Source organism: Pinus tabuliformis, chromosome Q, assembly GCF_031772625.1.
Source record: "Pinus tabuliformis cultivar Carrire ecotype Pingquan chromosome Q, CPIR1, whole genome shotgun sequence".
NCBI lineage: Eukaryota > Viridiplantae > Streptophyta > Pinopsida > Pinales > Pinaceae > Pinus > Pinus tabuliformis.
Genome location: NC_142296.1, coordinates 537,231,766 through 537,238,885, shown reverse-complemented (window position 1 = coordinate 537,238,885; position 7,120 = coordinate 537,231,766).

Below are 7,120 nucleotides of genomic sequence, written 5' to 3'. Positions count from 1 at the left end.
AGCCACCCAGTCTGGACCTTGGTTGGTAGCTCCTTTTCCATTTGGTGTAGTGGCTCTGACTGGGGATAATGGGACCAGTTTCCCAAAAATATATTTTGTTATAGATGATGGGGTGATATATGATATAACAGGGCAATGATTTAACTAAGTGTAATCTAATCTAGACTATTAATCACATGCATATATCTTAGTTTTAAACACTATCTAACTACAACTATACTCGAGCATAAAAACAAAATATGTGATCTACAATAATATCCTATAGCAATCGGTAATAAAGATCATTCAACTGCAATAAGAAATGAAATCGTTTAACAATAATCGTTTTGGATAAATAGTTAGCCAAAATGATTGTGAAAGATATATCACATATAGAATCGTTCATGTATTCAACAGGAAATTAAAGCCAACACCATACAAAAGTGCAATAATGCTAACCGAAATTCAAACTTTTATACATAAAACAATTGAAGAAAACATTATTGCTTGATACATAAATAAAACAAAATAACAAGATAAAATTACCATTTGTAATAAGTTATTCTCATGTGTTTCAGCAATATCGATCTAATTCCAACTAATCCAACATCATCTAAGAGTGAAAAAGTGCAATTTCAGTAGAACGTGCCAGATATAAAAGAAAATAGATCTTGTTCCATTCATTCTACCAGAACCTCCTCAAAGGTACGGAAGTGCATGTTTTGAAGAATGTTTTTGATAAATTTTCAGTTCCCCTCTCTAAATGCATGAGAGGGGTTTAAATACTAAAACTATAGGTCCTAAAATAGATTATTACAAAAATAGCTAAGGAGGTTTAAATGACCTTCCTCAGATTATGCAAAATGAAACTAAAATAGAAATAAAACAAGGTGACTAAATCCTTTGCATTTGATCCTTAAGATCACAGATATTCGTCATTGGTTTGAGCTGTGTCGGTTGGTCGATCGCAGATTTCAATTGTCTAGTAAATACGACATCCGTTAGTGCTGGCACCATTTTCTTTGTAGAAGTGGTTAGGCATCATAGGGTCATCCACTGGCTATACAACTTGACTAAGAATTGTCGGTATGCTTCCCAGTTCAACTTGCTCATTTGTCTGATCACCTCATCCCTTTCCTTCGCTGCTTGTCTCCATTGCTGCTCCAGTTGATTGGCGTTTGGAAGAAATCCTGGTCTATATTCTACAACTAGGTTGGCACCATGTAGATTTTCGTTAATGGCTTCAATGATGTTGTTTTTTGCTATTGCCGCAACTGTTGTTGCCCTTTCTGCTTGCTTGAGTCGAGAATCCCAGTCTGCAAATAGAATTTCTTTATGTGATTCCTCCAGTTTTGGAAAATCATCCTTTCTCCCATCTTCTGATCCTTGCTAGGTGATAATGTCAGAAATCCTTTTATGGATTTCATCATACTCAAGCCTCATGTCGACGACTTGGCTTGTTATCTTATCATTGATCTCGCAATAAGGATTTACCTGCGAGATTTCCTGGCATAGAAGTTCCTTTTGTTGCATTAGTTGGGAATCAAGGCTGAGTGCTTCTTTTACGAACTGATCGATTTAGGGACTGTCTTTATACTTCTTTGTCATAGCTTGAATTTGTGCATCGTTTTCCGCTAGGCTGGCTTGATGTTTTATTCACATTTGTTCAAATTCCTGCTGTAGTTTGGAAATTTGTAACTTTGCTTGCTGGTTAAATTTTTCTTGCTTTAGTTGTTGTTCCAACAACAAGATCTTTTGTTCCTTTTCTCTTAGCAGCATTTGAACCTCTTTTTCTTTATCAATAGTTGTCGTAGCATAGGTTCCCACAAATTGCGATAGTCTCGTAAGGTTCTCAAATGGGTCCATGGGCAAATCTTTCTAGACAATATCCATTGGTTCATTGTGTGGAGTGGTAATAGCTGCATCATCCAAATTTCTTTTCTTCATATTCCTTTTGATTAAAGCTTTATGGGTAAGGCTATAAAACACAAAGGGAGGAATTTCGTCAACTCTTAAAACAATTTCAGAAGTGGGGGTGGCAGCAATGAGCTCTACATCTTGAGTACTTACAGTTTTCTCCACTGTAAATTCTTGAGTTGATATGTGCTGTGGAGTTTGTACTTTAGATGTTTGTTCTTCTGTATGGACCTTTTTATTAAAATGCTCCCATTCTTTTTCCAAATCAACAACTGGAGGTTTTTCCGACTGGGTGGAGGTAGAGTGAATTTCAACCTATTTCTTCCCTGAGGTTTTCTCGGCGGCTTTCTCTGCAGTTTCGGCTGTGTCCCTTTTAGACTCTTTGTTTTTAATACCCCCATTCTGGGACTATTTCTCTAAGTGCTCTGACTCATGGGTAGACTTATCCTAAGACTTTTCTCTAGAATTATCTTTAAAATTTTCTCTAGAGCTTTCCTCTAAGCTTACACTGAGAGTTGGCTCCCTTATTGGTTCAATCTGTAGCAGGTCCAATGGGACCTGTAATAATCTCCTCTCTCTATATTCATGGAAGGCCTTAAGATCATCTGGGGAAAAAAGTAGTGATGCCATATGCTTTACTTCCGAAAATGTCTCTTTTTGTAGGAAGAGGTCATCAAATGCATCTTCCTCATGGGTGAATATTTTCACTTTCACCATAGTAGTGAAGTCTTTGGCAATGCCATTTGGGTCATACTATCTTCCTGGGAATGTAGCCAATTTTAGAGATTTCATAATCTCTGCTTCCTTGCATGCATGTCCAAAATCATGTAGTGCAAACACACCACATTGCAACGAAAATGTAGGCCAAATGGCCTTTTTTTGTTCCTTCAATCCTTTGCTCAACCCACCTTCTCCTGTTGTTTGGTAGGCTATCTCCCTAGCCATTAACTTATCGGGAACATAGTATGGGAGGACATGCGATGAAGAAATGCTCCAAATACTCTGATATATGTAAATGTCTCCTCCCCAAACCATCTGGCTACAGGTAGGATATCTACTTTAGCTTCTCTAGAAAATCTAGGGGCATTCCTGTTGTAGACCTGTTTATGAATAGGCAGCATAACTCCTTGACAAATTCTGTAAAAATGGGGGTGAAACTGAGACTCCCACATATTCTTATGATATATATGAATGGGAAGTGGGTCTTTCACAGTCCACTTCCATCCCATGATAGGAAATTTGGAACCAAAACAGATAGCGTCCATTATATAGGCACTCATGAAAAATGGAGGGTAAACCCTAGAAGAGATACTCCTATTTCTCCTATACTCTATTATGTCTTTCATCAAATTATCAAACAAAATTTGGGCCCAATTCATTATTGTTGCGTTTACGACTGCATCTATTAATGGAAACCATTCTGGGGAAAATTTGATACTATCGGGTGTGCTGAACATTCTATATAGCATGGTTGCTGTAAAACTATGAGGGGGAGATATAGATGTTGTAGAATACATACCCATTTTATCCTTTTTGATCTTTCCTTCATTTTGCGTCCAGGTTCACATAACATCTGTCGGGTCTTCATTATCCTTAGCAAATTTCTCGAGGAACTGTTTGTTGTAGAACATATGTGGCTCTGGAAAATTGTACATAGGCCGTAGGTTGTTTGGGGAAAAAGATCCCATAACCTCTTGCTTGCTATTCTTAAATTCTCTGTCTAAGACATCCACTTGATCAATTATCCACTTGACCATATCTGTATACAGAATTGTCTTTGGTCCTTCAGCTATGTGGTGCAGAAATGAGCACTTCGTCTCGAAGATGGAGGCATATGAGGAAGCATGACCATTGGCTGTGGCATTTGTTACCAGAGGTATTGGTTGCTTTTCTTCTAATAAATAATACATGGTTTCCCACTTAGAGGTTCCTTCGTCTCTGCTGCATGTAGTATCAGAGAATAAAGGAGTCATTTTTTATTTTTCAGACGCGGCTACCTTGCCCCTCTTTGCCATTGCTCCCAATGAATTTTTCTATGGATTTTTCCTAAAATGGAGCAAAACAAAAGCTATCGGATATACAAAGATAAGAATGAACCTAAGAATGAATAATGCATATAACTTTGAAAAGGTGACAAGAAAGGAGTTTTTATTTGAACGCAGGTGAGAAGATATCACATCACGTTGAACTTCCTTTCAAACGTAAATGCTATTAACCCTTACTAAATTCCCACTAATGGTTCCTTATCCCTAGCTTTATTGCTCATTAATGCTCTGCGTCGTAAGTCAGGGAAGAAAGTTTTTAGGGTGGCGAGCCTTTAAATTGCGAAAATGTCGATTTTGCGATTGCGATGAAATATCGCAAATCGCATTATCGCATTGTGATTATGCACTTTCTTTAACGTTTCTTTAGTTTCCGCGGGATGCGAAATGCGGGACACTCATTATCATTTTCAAAGCATGTCTTATTTGTTAGGATTTTCTATGAGCAGTGGACTTGAGTGCTTGTTTATAACATATTCTAGAATCGGGTTCGGGTCTTCAATCACATTTCGTAATCTCGCATGATGATAAGGTTTTGGGTTCCTCTTAAGTTTTCTTAATGGGATGTAATAAGGGATATTGTGTCATCACAATCCTGCATACTGCATGGTTTAAGATACTTTGTTAAGGCGTGCCCCTTGTAAGTGATGATTTGCGATGCGAGCCTTATTTTAATAAGAAATGCTTTAGAACTTAGTTCACATGGTAAACCAAATAGTTTCGAGGTTTAGCACGGTGTTCTCTTTTTTATCATTTTTCCTAGTTTTGGTGGATAGCAAGGCCTTTGACACACTTGATTCTGTGATATGTGGAAAGGCGAAAATTTGCTAGCTTTTTCAAAAGTTTTTATCTTGATATCTTGCTTTATTCCAAAAATAAACAAGAAAAATGCCTAAATGCTAAACTTATTTTTGGAAGGATTTTTTAAGGGTCCCCATTTATTAATATAATATTAAATATCACTATTAATAAATGGGGGTTTTTTGAATAGCACAAAAATTGGCGATTCACTTGGAAGAACCAGTTATCTTTGATAGTTTTTTGAAATTTCTAAAAACTTCCAAAATAAAGGTAATTTTAGAAAATAAAAATTACATGAAATATAAGATAAGAAATATTGATCTGAATAATAAAACAACATTTACCTAACTATCATCCTTTTGATCATCCTCTTCAATATGAAAGTTTTATTTGTCTACATCAGTTATTACTTGGTTTTAAAGATAAAATAGGGGGATTCTCACAGATCAGCTTTTTGGTATACTTAGTTGCCATAGGTAGAGCCTCTGTTGCCAGTAGGTGTTCATAGCCTCAACAAGGTTACCTTTTAACCAACAATGATTCAATATCCCATCTAGATGAGAATTCAACCCTCAAAGATAGGTTTAGATTTATATACTTGTTTTTCTAAATAATTTTTTTTTCTTTAAAGTTTCCATTTCACTCCTCGAAGGCCATTGTCTTGGTTTGGTGCCAAAAATTGGCAATGCCATTCACTGATTGTAACTTGGCTGAACAAGTTGGCTCTTAATGAGACTCGTTGTCTTTTAATTGATGAAATCTCAAGCCATTACCCTGTTTTGATATGCAGTATTGGTAATGTTAGCTATTTATTTTCCTATGATCATGGTAAGCCGACTCTTGATGAGACCTCTTATCCTTTAAGTTTAAGCATATTTTAGAATTACACTCTGAGGATGAAATCTCACTATATGGGAAGAATCATTGACTTCTTAAGAGTTTCTGGATGACAATTGTAGAGTTGAAGATGCTTTTCTATAGAGAGACTTTGCTTTGTTGAAGATACTTTTCTTGACTAATGGTATAACAAAGGTTTCTTTATAAAGTCGAGGTTTAGAAAAAGACAAATAATTTCGGCAAAGAACAAGCAATTTCAGAGCAATAAAACTTAACCCATGTTTCAAATGTGAAAATCATCTTCTTAACCATCTTTACTTATACAAGCGAAAAGTCAAAATATAAAAGAGACTATTATTTATAAAGCCAAAAGTAAATGCTACTCAACTTTTATTTTCATAAAAAGTAAAGACAATAATTGTTGGACATAGATTGTCATTGATGTGAATATGGAAATATTAGAGGAGTAGACGGAGCCAAGAGGAGCCAAGAGGAGTAGATGGAGCCAAGAGGAACAACAGAACAGAGCCATCAGAGTAGATGGAGACGAGAGGAGCAAATATGCCACAAATAACACTATTGGGAGCCATCGGAGGAGAAAACACATATATATGCATGCATTTAAACACTATCAGGAGTCCATAACACTATCGGTGGCAAAAACCATGCATATATGTGTTTAACACTATCGGAGGCACAAACGGAGGCCAAGGCATCTACATAGGAAAATACACTATCGGAGGTAGAAAGCGGACCTGAATTTTTTATGAACGGGAGCGTTGAGTCCTATCGGGTCCAGCACTATATCGCATCGGCACTTCGGGAGCAGGCACTACAATACGTCAAGTGGACCATTGCGATTGCCGATAGTGATTATCGCATCGGGAATTCAGAGCAGAAGTCATACAGTGGTAAGCGGCCCCTTTGCGATCGCCGATAGCGATATTGCATTGGACCTCCACCAAGGGCAACCCCCGATTGTCATGAACTGTTGCGGACCCAACGAGTATATCAACTACTGCTTAATATCATATCACATTCGCAACAATCGCAAGTCCTAAAGGGATGGCGCAAAAGATGCATAAGGTTTATCGGGCAGGGAGACCAGGCTTAAGCGGTAAGAGGTAATTCTCGCACCGCCCTTGGGAGTCAAGTGTTATTCGTACACGGGCTCGCGATTCCATTAGAACTATGACGCGTGGTGGCAGGGAATAGTTGAAAACCGCTTTATCGCGAGTTAACGCACGGGCGGTTCACAGGATTAGGAGGAGCGAACGTCGTCGGATCGCCTGATGAATGATCGGACGATAGGTTTAACTTCACGTGTTTTTTGACTGATATGACGTGGCATGTGGGACCTCTATATGGCTATAGCCTCGTTTATATGGTTTCCGTGAAGTAATAAGTCTGTGAATAAAAGATTCTCCGACATATATATTTTTCATATACAAGTCGGCCTCTCCTCCCTATGAACATGTCCCTTGGTGATAGGAAGAAGTCATATATATATATATATATCTATATATATGTTGAAACGCTTCATT